Source organism: Lathamus discolor, chromosome 1, assembly GCF_037157495.1.
Source record: "Lathamus discolor isolate bLatDis1 chromosome 1, bLatDis1.hap1, whole genome shotgun sequence".
Lineage (NCBI taxonomy): Eukaryota > Metazoa > Chordata > Aves > Psittaciformes > Psittacidae > Lathamus > Lathamus discolor.
This window is the reverse complement of record NC_088884.1, coordinates 154,062,816-154,076,990: the sequence shown is the minus strand read 5'-3', so window position 1 is coordinate 154,076,990 and position 14,175 is coordinate 154,062,816. Positions and strand designations below refer to the sequence as shown.

Sequence of the window (14,175 nt, the reverse complement as noted above, 5' to 3'; positions counted from 1 at the left end):
CAGAGTTATTCTGTGTCTCAGAGATGCAGCCTGTACCAGAATATGGTCTGCAGTTTGCAAAAGGCAGTGGCTTAATATAAAACTGCTAGCAGGAACTATTTAATAAAACAGTAGAAATCAGTTCCATGAAAACAGCTTCTAATTTTCCTGTAGCTCTGCGTTAACAAAACATCCTCATAAAATAAGAGTGACCTGAACTGCTTCTGGCACAAAATTTAACTGCCCTCTGTCATAAATTATCTAATGGAATTCAGGGCAGTACCACTGAACAAATAATGGAGGAATGCACTTTTTAAGTATAAGTGAGGTTTGTGATTAAACCTGACTATCGAAAGATTGCATTCTTGACTTCAGACATCAGCAAGCAGAACAAAAACCAGCTGGAAACTGAGTAGCTGCAGAGTCATTGCAAAATTAAAGTCAGCAGCCCTGATGATTACAGCACCTGACTGGATTGCTTTACCAGTGACTTGGTTGGCTCCATGATGGATGCACCAGATCTAACAGTTATGCTGCTGTAGGGTGAGATGGCTCTTACTCAAGGAAAAGGAATCCTTTCCCTGTGCACTGAACCAAGGCACCCTGTAACTGCTCAATCTGGTCCTCACCGCAGTGAAATGCCAGAAATCCATACAAGAAGATGGGGACAGAACAGATCCATCGTTTCCCAGCAGCTGACAGTCACGCTGGAGAAGGAGTGACCAGGAATTGATTTTCTAGCTAGATGTGACATAGGAAGATGATTTAAGTTAAACTTTTGAGTTTGCTATAGGTTCTGCAGATCTGTTCAGAGCAACATTTCGCACATGCCTGAAAGAAAGGGAAGGCTTTTTAGGACTATACCTTATATTCTAATTGTCTCTTTGATGTAATGGGAAAGTTTAACTTTTTTTTTTCCACATTCAAACATATCAAAGTAGTACGTTATGGTATTGGCACTAATACTATGTCCAAATTAGTGTTTTTATTTTACTTAGAAAGTATTCCAAGCCAAAGGCAAAATGCCCCAGATTAGCATAAAAAAAATACCTAAAGAAAAATTGTCCACTGGATAAAGCCCAGCTTTGGGAGCAGAGAGAATTAGATTATCTTCCTAACTGGCACCAGCTCCTGCATAGCATTTGGCAGATTACTTCAGTCAAACTTTAGCTATAGTGTTTATGATTAAGTAGAGAGGCCCTGGTTTCCAAACAGCTTAATATATAATGATATTTTAAGTGATATTAGGAGCCAGGTTTTTAGAAGTGCTGAAAAGTTTGAACTTTTGGGGAATTTCAAAGTGAATCAATAAGATAAATTTTTAAAAATATACGTAAAATAGTGATGTAAAGAAAGTGTCTTTCTATACATACAATTAGCTAAAGGTATTGTGATGCCAAAAATTAATAAGCATTTGAAGAATGAAATGCATTGCTGTTTGAAAATGCACAAAACAGCCAAAAATAATAGCAGAATGTTAATTTTTTTAGCATCCAGAAATAAATAACTTCTATTCGTTATAAACACTACCATGAGGGAGGTAGTGCAAGTTTCAAAATCTTTTATTTGCTTTGTTTTGAAGTAGTGTTGAAATTGATTTCTGTTTCAGAACAATAATTTAGACAAGAAAAAAGGAAGTTTCTTATGACAGGCGATTTTAATTTACTTCTAATGAATCTGACTTGTAGCATACTCTGGGCTCTTATTGGAAACTGCCTGAGCAGAATGTTCATTTTTCCTGAAAAGTCACACTTCCTTCTGGGTGTGAGTAATAATCACAGAATCACAGAATCCCAAGGGTTGGAAGGGTTCCTTCAGTACAAAATTCTTTAATCTTTTGGTTGTTTTTTTTTTTTTTTTTTTTTAACTAAATGAAAGACCTTTCTAGGTACACAAGGCTGCCAAAAAGTGGATATTTGCTGGTAACTTACATGGTAAGTTTCCAGTGCATCTTTTTCTAACGTTTAATACTGTAGTATTCTGAGGTGAAACAAAATGTTCTTGTGCCTTGAAGGCATGAACAAATGGCTCTGGAGCACTGGCTGAGGGGACCTTCTGACTCTATCTCAGTACCTCAGATTGGTGGGGTCTTATATTTTTGTCCTGATAAAGACTTCTGAGCAGGTCTTTGGTTCCAAAGGGGCCTCCTGCCACCCCATGTGATCCTGCTTAGCATGTTGCAAATCATTTCTCTTGGTGTGGCAGCTTCTCATGCTTTTGAGGAGAAAAGAGAAGGATGGTTGAGGATGTGCAGAAGATTGCTTCTCATCACAGCATGTGATTCCTGCTGAGAAAATGGTCATGTAACCCTTCACAACCTCCTTCTTCTAGTACACCTAGACATACCTCCATCAGAGTGGAATATGGGGCTGAATTCACACGATTCTCAAGCTCCTAAAGACCATTTGCAATGGCCTAATATGTATGTGCTTATATACAACTGTCTTTCACTGGAGTGTCTCACAACTGCTCAGTTAACAAGAATGTCTTATTACAAACTGGGAAACTTTGTATTTCTGGGATGGGGCTTCTTTTCTTCCATCTCTCTTGCTGTCGAGGTGAAGCTGGTGGCTATCGCATAAAGTTCAGCATCTCCTTTTTTTGTGAAGAGCAGAGCTCAACAACTGCATTCCCACCAGGCTAATACAAAAAATATCCACCAAAATTGCACTTTACCTGCTTTAATGTACCTAAATCCTACTATAGAGGAGACTTCTGTTTTCAAGAACACAGTATATACTCTTTTACAATGCCAAAATAAATAGGGGGTAGGAGACAGGGATGAAACAGAGCTAACGAGGATTTTCTGCTGAGTGAATGTTTGGATTGTAAACTCTACGGGGGTTTGGACTGTATCCACAGTTGTGTTCTGGAGAGACTAATCTCACTACCAGTGCCCAACAATAAATAAGGTTTTGCAAAGAGAATAAATATTTCCAAAGACAGATAAGGCTGCAGGCTGTTCAAAACCAAAAGGCAGCAAAGAGGCTCATTAAGAGGTGCAGGATCTATAAGAAAATAGAAAGAGGAGATGCCACTGGAAAACTTGCAAGTTAAGTTAGAAAAGAATTTCATAGAAGTAAGTGAAACACAAAATAATAAACAAATAAACTATGACCCAGACTATTCCTCATACACAGCTCCTGCCTTGTCTTCTCTGCTGATTCACTGGCACCAGGGCTTGCTCCAAGTCTAGGGGCAAAACCAGGGACAATTAGTAGTGATGGAATCAACTATTGCTAAGATGCTCTCAAAGCAAATGCAATGCTTTCCTCCTATCTGCCCTTGTCTGAGTGCACGAATCCACCTCATCTAGCAAACGCACAAGAAGAGGATTTCTCACCCAATCTGCTTGGTGATCTTGGCATAACCTGCCCTTCTGGAAAGTTTCATCTTAACCCCTGAGAAATGGGTAACCTTGTTTGGTCTATTGTCCTAGCCAGGGATCCAAAATTATTAGCAAAAAAGATTATTCTTTGCATCTTTGCTGACAATTTATATTCATAGTTTTCATGTGACAACTTCCTATAATTTCTTTTATGTGTTTGCTGCCTTTCAGTTCCACTAACTTCTTACTGTTTAATTATTAAGAGGAGTAAATAGAATCCCAGTGTCCTGTTTTACATCATTATCTTTACACTTTTTCTTTCTTTACATATAATTCCAGGAAAATGGATTATGTTTTTGGTTTTCCTCTGAAGCAAGTCTGCCTGGTCTTTTAAGCATCTTAATCATCTATGAATGGGTTCTGTGAGCAGCAGGTAGCATTATAAAAATTAGTGGGTTTTCTGTCCCATTGTTCATACATCCCCTGTTCTGTTGCTCGTTGTGGTACATAAAGTATATGTGTTCACTCAATTTTCCTTCTTACCCCATGGGATGGAATGTGGAATCAAGATGGCAGTGACAGAAGGAGCCTGGGGAGGTGCTGTGGAGCACATCTGGAACTGCTGGGATGTCACTAAGAACTGACAGACACACTCTCTTCCACATGGCTCATGCTGTGGAAGGGCAGAAAAGACTGATAGGGGAGCCCCACAGCCCAGCAGAGCTGGGGGAAATGGGCATTTCTTGGTTTCTGCATCCACTGGTGGGTGAATGATGGCAGTGACCCCTTCCACGTTATGGCACCCTGTATGAAAATGTGGTGTGGAGAACAGCTTTTCAGAGCTCCTTCCTAAACTTTCTCTCCAATTTTCGCTTTCTCAGACTTTACATTTTCAGGTTTTTGCCATCTGTATTGCCTCAGTCTTTGATTTGTTTTTATTCTCTTTAAAGTTCTTATGTTACTTAGCTTCATATTGTTTACTTTTAAGTGGGAAAGGCTTGAAGATATGTATTTATTTGTTCATTTGCAGAGAGTTCACCATTATTTAGACCACCTGGAAGATTAAACCCTGCCAGGTTACCAATGACCCTTCCTGTGACCTTTATTCAAAGGAACATGCTGGAAATGAGAATAAATAGCAATTTTTTTTCTATTCTAATGCAGGGGAAGTTAGAAATTACTGAACAAATAAGGCAGATATGTTTGGTTGCTTGCTGGCAGACCTTTGGGTCATACACTGGTTAGCTACATTTGCAGCACTTTTCCTTCTTGTCATGCTTTCAGATTTGTATGGTTGAAAAACCATTGAGTTGTTATATGGCATATGCAAGAATTCTTATGTTGCTTTCATATGTGTGTTTTAAAAGAAATGATGTAATGATACCTGTCTATCTATCTAACTATCTATCTTTAGCTCAAAATAACAGGGGTTAGAATTATTACCTTTATCCCCAATGATCGGGAACCCCGAGGACAGAGAGGAGATATCAATCGCTTCAGTGCATTTCATGAGTCTCTGAAGAACCGGGAGCAGGTCTATTGAGTCTTCTAGTATCTTCCTTTTAGTCCATTTTTTTTGTGAAGAGAAGGTATTGGGGCACAACGTATTACATAGGTATCAATCTCAGACTCAGGGAGGTGTTTGCTGTCATAGTCCTCAACTGCAAATCAGAATATATGGGGCATACAAGACGTTCCCTGACAAAATGTTATTTTCCAAACTTAGATTATTTCCTGAAAAACGTCACCAGGATGTAAGAGCATGGGTTTTGAGGAGCTGTTGCTGAACCTAAAATTTGTGTCAAGAGCTCAGTGAACCCTTTTCTTTCAGCTTTTAATGTGAAGCTTTGCTGACAGCATGGCTCCATTGATCAGCTTCATGGATCATTGAACTGTGCCCTCACAGAGCATGCCATGGGAAACTGCTACCAGAGCTTGAAACAGTGATGTTACTAGCTCATGACTTGCTACACTTAAGTAGTGTTCCCAGAGGACTAGGGTACTGGACTGAATTTTTAGAGCTCTGAATTCATCTCTGGATTTGTCATTTATTTTTATAGTGGTCTTCGGCAATTGCTTTTCTCTTCAGTCACTTAGTTAATGCTCTTTTTACCTTAAAGAAAGAACTGTTAGAAGACTTGATGAGGCTATGAAGATGCTACAGTCAAGTTCCACATAGGTGTCTGAAGCTGAGCTTTTATGCCTTGCTTTGTCTTCCATAAAGGGAAGATAACAGCACTCCAATCTGAAACTTCCTAAGCTGGGAGGCTTAATGAATATTCATGCAGTGCTCTGAAGGATAAGTGTATAAGAATTTTCCAAATAATAATCACACCTGCTGTCTCTTATTCCAAGCCCCCTTTCCACCCTTGCTCTTTCATTATTTCAAAATATAGTCTCTCTGTGCCACAGCACTGAGACCATTGCTTGGAATTTCATAATGAACATTTCAGATTTATGCAAATGGTTTGCTTGAATATGATTAAGATTTTCACCTCTTCTTTTATTTCTCCATGTTCTTCTTGTTCCAGACCTGCAGGGCAAGCTGATGTAGTGGGATGCAGTTTCACTGTAGCCTGTGAAGTAGTTTTTGTCGGTGTCATTGTGTCAGAATTGCACTAGCCACATATGTCTAGGCTGCACTCTGGCGCATGCAACAATCAGTTGATGACATTGATGGGGGAGATGCGTTTGCCTTGTTGAGCTTTTTTATTCTGAAGCATTTCTTCTTTCTCAGTATGGGAGGGTAAAAAGTGAAATCCAAGTAGTTTTAATTAATCCATGCTGCAAATAATCTCTGGCTTGGCTTGAAATCCAATCCTCTTCCTCACTGCTCCTGGACCTAGGTAAGCCATTTGCCTGCAGGCTGGTGCAAGCCAGGAACGTAGCTTTGGGGGCCCAGCATGGCCTGTGATTGTCCTCCCAGGCCACACTCCTTGGGTTCAGTGGGGAGCATCTTATGCTGAAACCGGGGGTCCCTCTGAGCCTGCACCTCCTGGTTTGGCAGCTGCACAACATCCTTCTGCTCCATGTCAGGCTAATTAGGTGAGGGGCCTCGAGGGCTGAGAGCACTGCCAGGATGGCTGTCAGCCTCTGACTTCTCGCCAGCCATCTGAGGCGCTTTGGCGGCACACATTGAGGAGAGGCTGGAAACCATGAACGCTTACATGGTTCTGCCATCATCATCATCATTACTATTATTTATTAGCATTTGCACATCTGGTCAAGCCATGCTGCAGTGTGAGCAGAGGCAGCGCCATTCTACCCCATTCACAGGGCAGTGGCCCTAGGACAGCCCTGCAACATCAGGGAAACCTGCGAAGTGCTGTAAATTTATTAATAAACTTAAATATTGCTAAAGTTATTACTAGTGTAATAGTAAATTCTATATGCTTTGAACCTTTTTTTTTTTTTCTATTTCTCTAATACAAATGTCTTAATAATTTACTATATCAGGTTTTGGACTTTTGAAAGGTTTAAGGGAAACTTTATTCTTCTTCAAGAAGTCCTTAAGGACTTTTCACTGCTTCCAGGTCACATGATTTAGATCCACAGTTTAATTACAAAAGCCAAAGACAAAAATAGACAACACTGTCAAAAAAGGATAAAATGAGTCACATTATCTTGAGAAAGCCACAGCTTGATTTGGGTTTTCAGATGTGCTAAGGATTAGACTAGCTCAGCAGCCACTAGCGTTGGGAGAATTTTGCCATTAATGGGAATTGTTAGAGAAATGCTGTTTGGATTAGATTTTGTCTCAAATGTTCTGTGTTACACATTCAACATGGATATATTTGATCCATAGGGTGAATTCGATGTTATAAGACAAAAATGATGTTGATACCAAATTCGTGGATTTAGAGAAGTGCAGAACGTGAAATTTTCCCCATCTTCTGCTGGTGTCCCCAGGAGGGGCAGGCATTCCTGCTTTAGGATGTGAATAAAACTGCTCCAGTGTGCAGTGTGGATGGGACACCAGCCCTCAATATGTCCTATCTCTCCTTGTCAGAAAATAGGACACAGAGGACCTCCTGGTTCTTTCCTATTGCTATCGCCCACTATTGCCTGATCCTAGGATAAACAGTCTGAGTTAAGGACCACAGCCTCACGAAGTTCCACGGAACATTAGTTCAGGTATAAGTAGATCTGTGGTGGTGTTGTACCACAAAGTTACTCTAGCACCCTAGCTTTTGCACCTAAAACCTATACCAGTGTCTGGCTCCAGTCCATCCTGTGGCTGCACAAGCATATGTGCTATTCCAGAGAAGAGACAGGAATGATAGCCTGGGTTTGGAAAAGTATGCTCCTTTTGGTAGCAGCGTTAAGTTATGCCTCATAAAGGTCTTTGTGGTACTAACCCTGCCTCACTTTCCTATCTGTGCTACTTTGTAACCCAAAAAGGTGATAGGAAAATGAAATAGTCTACAGTGCTTTGAGAATGTAAATTACTTTCTAAAAGAAACACGATGATATTTGCTTTCCTTCTTCTGTCATTTGAAAAATTGCAAAGATTTTTATTAGAATCCATTTCTTCTTCGTAATTAATTTCTTGATTTGGCTATCAGTTTTCATCAGTTTGCCATCTGGAATGAAAAGATTGCGTAGGCTGATTTTGCCTTTCTTTATATGTTTTCTAAGAAAAATTGGGGGCAAAAAAGTGTAATCATGGGAAGACAAATTAAAGCAGCATAGAACTCTTTACCAGAAGTGCATGTTTGAATCTTTCCTATAAAAAATACTTAAGTGAGATAAACCATTTTGTTTGTCTTCAAGTAATGCTGTTGAGGTTCATGGATGCCAAATGACCCATCCCTCTCTTGTTTTCCTTCTCATGCTCCTTCCTATTCGCAGGACAGCCTGGCCTTTTTGAAGCACCTTTCTGCCGTCCTCAAAAGCTCCAAAACAAAGGCTTATTTAAATAGTTTTCATTTTTCCACTGGCACTTTCTGCCTTTTGCCAATTGTCTGTCATTTTCTTGCTGCTAGGAGGTGAAGGAGGTCATCTTGCTAATGTGTGTATGTGTCGTGACCTCTGCAGATAGGGGGGACAATACTGGAAAGGACTAGGACATGATGGAGCTTTTTACCCTTTCTTACATTATTTTGAGTTTTATCAGCTTCTTTGCTATAACCACGGTGCTCAAACTATAGTTTATGAAAAGAATGGTTACAGACTGTCTCCTTAGAAGTTTCTTCACTGCATTTTCAAACTGCTTTGAGTAGGAAGGAGTATTTCTTAGATGCATACATTTCTCTAGAATTCCCATAAAACCTATCCAAGTAGATTTCCCTGCTTGCTTTCTTACTGTAAATAATTTCTAACTTGAATGATGAAAAGTGCATGTAGGGTAAAATAATTTTTACCAAGAGGCTTTTAAAAATATTCAATTTGATAATGTTCCTACAAGCAGTTTCCAGCATGTCTTGCATGGGAAACAAGAGAACAGATTTCTATCACAGTTTTTCCCCTGAAGCCTGTGAAATTAGTCCTTCTCTAAAACCAGTATGTCGCAATTTATATATAGGGAATACCTCTTTGAGACTTTCTCTGGGTTAAAGGCCACAGAACAAAGATCTGTATGCGTATGCTAACCTCAAGGATTTTATGGCAGTGCATACTTGATTCTTCTCACACTTCTGTTTTTCTTCACACAGTGCAAATCAGATGCAAATAGGAAACTATTAGGAATAAATGACTGAGAAGATAAAATGCAATTATAGTTTCCTAAATGTCAGTGATTGGCGAACAGCCGCTAGAAACTCGGCTAGGAGATGTAATTTATACAAGCAAGACCAGTCCTGAGTTTTCCGTACATTTGCTTGTTAAAGAGCTTTTAATGCTCTTTGAAAGAGATTTACACTTTATTGATTTACTTTTTAGGTCTGATGAAAGCGTATGGGGGAAGAAAAATAAGGGAACACAGGCTAGGAGGAGGAGGAAGGTTCAGTCCAATTTATTTTCAGGGTCTACAATTGCAAATGAAGTATTTTGGTCTCTCTTGATGGACAGATCCTGTCAAATTACAGGCCACTGTTGCTCCATTTGATTTGCAAAAAGGGTTGCATGTGTAGTCTAATCATCTGTAATGCTAAGCAAGACAGCTGTAGCATTAGCTTCTGATTCAAGCAACCATCGTATTAATTTTCAAGTGAGCAGCAGCAGAAGCAGATGGTGAGACGAGGCAAAGATGCAAATGTTTGCCATCCATAGCTTTTACCTTTGTGTAATAGCTGTGGCCGATGCTGGGCTGAGCTGGTGGGGCCCCATTGCTGCCCAATTGCTGCTTGGCCGCACCAGCTGGTCCTTCCCCAGCCTGGCTGTAGAGGGATGCTGCACAGGGCTTCTCTGCCCACGGCTGCAGGCGTGACATGGGCTCTTTGTGCTATGATGCAATGGTATAACTTTTATAGAGAGTCAGCACATTTTTGACAATAACTGAGACCAACAGATGCAGCAGTCTGTGGTTTCCTAGTTAGGTTATAAGTCTGTGAAAAGCAAAGCAAATAAACCCAGGAAAATATGCAAACTTGATATAAACCAAAATCCTTGATTTTTTTTTTTTTTTTGGGGGGGGGGGGGGCAGGGTGCTCGGTTTTTGCCTGAATTGGAGAACACTTGGCAGTGCATCTTCTTTGTTACTCAGGAGTAAAGGAAGAACTGGGAAGCACCTTTTGGCAAATATTATTAAAGCAGCCATTCAAGACCTTACCCAGCAATACAAGGCAAAAGATCTATGGCACAGCCAACCCTTGGTGAAGCTCATGTTGATCAAGATATTCCCTCAGCTATGACAGAAGTCTGGTGAGGACAGAGTCACAGTGATCCTCCTAGATATAAAGTGTGGCTCTCTTGCCCAAGTGATATTCCTGAAGTATGCTCAGAGGTGTAATATGAGTTTTTTGTTTTGTTCTGGGTCCAAAGGGTCATTTTTATGATACCCATCAGCTGACACAAGTGGGCAAGCATAGGGAGAATACCCCGAGGATATGTCTAAAGAGAATTTTATTCTCTCCCATAGCCAGGATATGAAGTTTTTAGATGCTGTAACAGTGAGAAGCTTGGGTTGCTTGTGCTGCTCAGTTCTGTGGCAGCACATTTTACAAATGGTAAATTAGCTCATTGACCTCAAGTATGCATTCAGACTGAGGGTGAGAACTTCTGGTAATGGTAACATTTTGGAAATACATCCTTTGAAATACTCTTGTATAGAATAACTATGATGATGATGATGATTACTGTAAATATCACCTCCCTGTTGGAAAGGGCCAGCTGGGAAAGGGAAGCATGGGGCAAGCAACAGCAGTTGCCTGTGCTAGTGCCAGGGTACATCTCAGCAGCTGCCCTGTTCTCCTGTCCTCAGTGCTGCATCCTCCTGTGGCTGGCAGGAGGAACAGACGTCCGACTGTCTCCTCTGCTCCTGTTGCACAAGAGCGAAATTACTGCCTTTTAGATGTTAATAACTAAAACACGGGCTACTTTTTTAATCTAGACTCATCCTGTTGTGAAACCGATCAGAAGGATTGGAACTTTCTTTTTACCATGGGAAAATGTTTGCAAGGTCTGGCCTAAAGGTAGATAAAAAAACCAGCTGCATGACGAGACACGGCGCAACTGTGAGGCGAGGGGGAATGTGAGGATTATTGTTGAAGGGACTGCTGAAAGAAAGAGGGATTTCATGGGAGAGAGGGAGGTTGTTTGGCAGGGAGAAGGGAGGCTGTTCCAAACATATGGGGCAGCATAACCAGATGTAGAAAAACTGGATAATGTGCAGAAAGCAGAAAGTGGAGAGGAAAAACCACTGAGGCGATTTTTCCCAGAGATCTTGTAGGTAAGCCTATCTAGCACAGTCTATTCCAAAGAAGTGTGAGGGTGATCAGATAGAAGACAAAGGTCGCTGGAGCAGCTGAGGAAAAGGTGTTGGCAGCAGTTTATTACTGTTTGTTAAACATGTGTTTTCCAGTCTCATGACAAATTCAAAGCACATCCACAATTAAAATGAAATCTCCATAACACACAAGTATTAGCTGTAAACCCTAGGTTGCAATGAATTAGTTGAGCATCACTGAAACCATGAGAACTACACCATTTAAGGACCACAGATTTTAATAAGGGGTTGCTTTTTTGTCTCTTGTTTTTTTGTGGTTTTTTTTTTTTTGTGTGAGGGGATTTGTTAATTTATTTATTTTACTCTATATCCTTAGAATATGAATATAGATTAATGTTTATTTTGTTTGATGAGGGAAATTCAATTTTATTTCAAATTTCTGTATTCAGGAAGATCGTATATTAAAAAACCCCAAACAAACCCACACACAGTAGTTAAATAAATGTATCAGAATCTACATTTTTTTCAGGCAGAAGTTCCTTCTAGGATTCTGTACTCTAAAGAAACATCTCTGCAAACAGAACTAAGAGTGCTGTAGTCCACTTCAGTGTCCAGCCTTGCACTTCATCTTTCTGCAGGTCCAGCTCACCATAAGTCTTCAGGGTAACTGTTGGTAGTATGAAAGTTGCAGTTTTCTTTGAAAGCTTGTACAATACCCAGTATTTAATGTTCCCAGGATCTGACTATGCATTCTGAAGGTTACCATAAAGAAATAACTTCAGTGATCTCAGTGGTTCTGTCCATCGTATGACACACTATACAGTCAGTAGTTAAAATGATGTATCACTTACTGATGATGATTATAGGAGGAGTTGATGGTTTCTGTTTTGTACTATGAAATGCTTAGGTCTTCTGAAATGTAATGGTTTGGTACCTTGTTTTCTGCCTGATCACTGCTGGAGACAAAACCCACCATACATCAGTACTCTGGTAATTGAAAATACTTGGCTTTGCAATTAGTGTATTTCATATAGGCCACTGGGTGACATGGTGACTTCTTACACCAGATCTGTGCAGTCTAAATCTGTTCATGAAAATTGTCACAGAACATTTGTGATCCCTCCTCCATAGCATGCTTCATTTCGGCCCCATCGTGATAATACTGCCCATGTTTTACCAAGGCAGTGAACATTAGATGGGGAAGTTTCTTCACATTTTTAAAGGCAGTAGTATGAGATTTTGTGACAAAATAGCATTTTGAATTCCAGCACAGTCTTTAGCTCAACTGGCAAAACTTCTGTTGACTTATGGAACCAGCTAGTTACTAGAGTATTCTTTAGCACCTCTTCTAATATGTAAAAAATAGTTTTTGATGTCTAATTTTCCCATTTTAAGGAAGTAAAATTTAGTTTCTGGGACTTAAATTTTCATAGATTTCTAAAAGGTGCTTGCTAAGTCGATCTGCTTTTAGAGAGAAAGTATAACCTTTACGTCATAAACACATTTATGGAGACCAAAATGGGGCTTTGAAGGTTGCTTTGTGGAGCTGCATTAGCAAATGTGAATTCCACTCCTGGCCTGATCCCTTACCTCCAGTTAGTGTGTTTGCTGTGGCCCTCCTTTGGAGCAGTCTCTGTCCAAGCCCAGAGGCATCTGGACCTAATTCAAGCTCTCAGCACTCACAGTGGCCAGTTGGCACAGTAGGGTTACATAGGGAACCTATGGTCAGTCTTGTTTTGCATGCTGTAGAAGTGTGCTGAGTGAGGAGCTGAAAAGATTTATGTGCCTCTGGGTGGCTGAGCTTGACTTTTTTCTTTTGTCAGAAACTAAAAAATTAAAAGTTTATTTAATTTTCCTGTCTACATAAAAATCATGAAGGAGGGCCAGAAAGAGGAGAAAATAGAGACATGGATGTAGTTGAGAGAGCTAACTTGAGAGCCCAAAGGGAATTGAAATTATCTATTCCCATTCAAGGGAATTGAAATTGCCCATTGAAAGGGGCAAAGGGAATTGAAATTCGCCGTTTTAGAATTACAACATTCCTACAGTATCACAACTAGCTGAATCCATTGTTGAACTGAATATATTTGTGTTTTCAATAGAGAATATATTTCATGGTTACATTTATAGATCTTGTGTGTGAGAGACTGGTCCACGTAGACGGTGCACCGAAGAAGCTCTGCAAAGTCATAGATGTTGTGTGTGTGCGTGCTGAATCTACAGAATTATTTTTCTTTAATAAGATTTTGATTTTTATGTTTCTTTACCTGTGGCCGTTTACTTTCAAAGCTACCTTAAGGTCTACTTTTTTTTTCTACAATCTACCTCTCACATAATGAAATTCTCCAAAATAAGAATAATGGGCGACACCAAAGCAGACAGAAGTTACTTGGTAAGGTGGGAAATTTTCTATTTCCACATGAACAGAGATTTCACCATTCTACTCTCTAACAGTGTAAAGTATTTTTTTTTGGTCTTACTTTCTTAACATTAATCTGTATCAATGTGTTTAAAGAAATTTTCAAAAGCCTGACATGAAAAGCAGAACATGCTTCTATCCTTGTGAAGAGCATCAGAGAATAAGCAATATATGGTAGAAGTTACTCATTGCATAATAGAATTGTAGAATCATGTAATGGTTTGGGTTTAAAGGGACCATAAGCTCATCTAGTTCCAACCTCCCTGCCATGGGCAGGTTCACCTTCTAATAGACCAGGTTATTCAGGGCTCCATTCAGCCTGGCCTTGAACACTGCCAGGGATGGAGCATTTACCTCTTCTTTGGGCAACCTATTCCAGTGCCACACCAACCTCACAATAAAGAACTTCTTCCTTATATCTAACCTAAACTTCCCCTGTTTCAGTTTGATCCTATTCTCCTCTCTGGCATCCTTATAGGCCCCCTTCAGATACAGGAAGGATGCTATGAGGTCTCCATGGAGCCTTCTCTTCTCCAGGATGAATTTTCTCCTGGAGAATTTTCTCCTGAATTTTCTCAGCCTGTCTTCATATGGGAAGTGCTTGAGCCCCCTGATCATCCTCGT

The 14,175-nt window shown here is 40.0% G+C and overlaps 1 protein-coding gene across 3 annotated transcripts in view; it reads left to right on the top strand.

Moving 5' to 3' along the window:
- AFAP1 (actin filament associated protein 1) overlaps positions 1-14,175 on the top strand; it is a 120,741-nt gene that overhangs the window by 31,408 nt on the left and 75,158 nt on the right. The gene's annotated exons all lie outside the window — the stretch shown is intronic.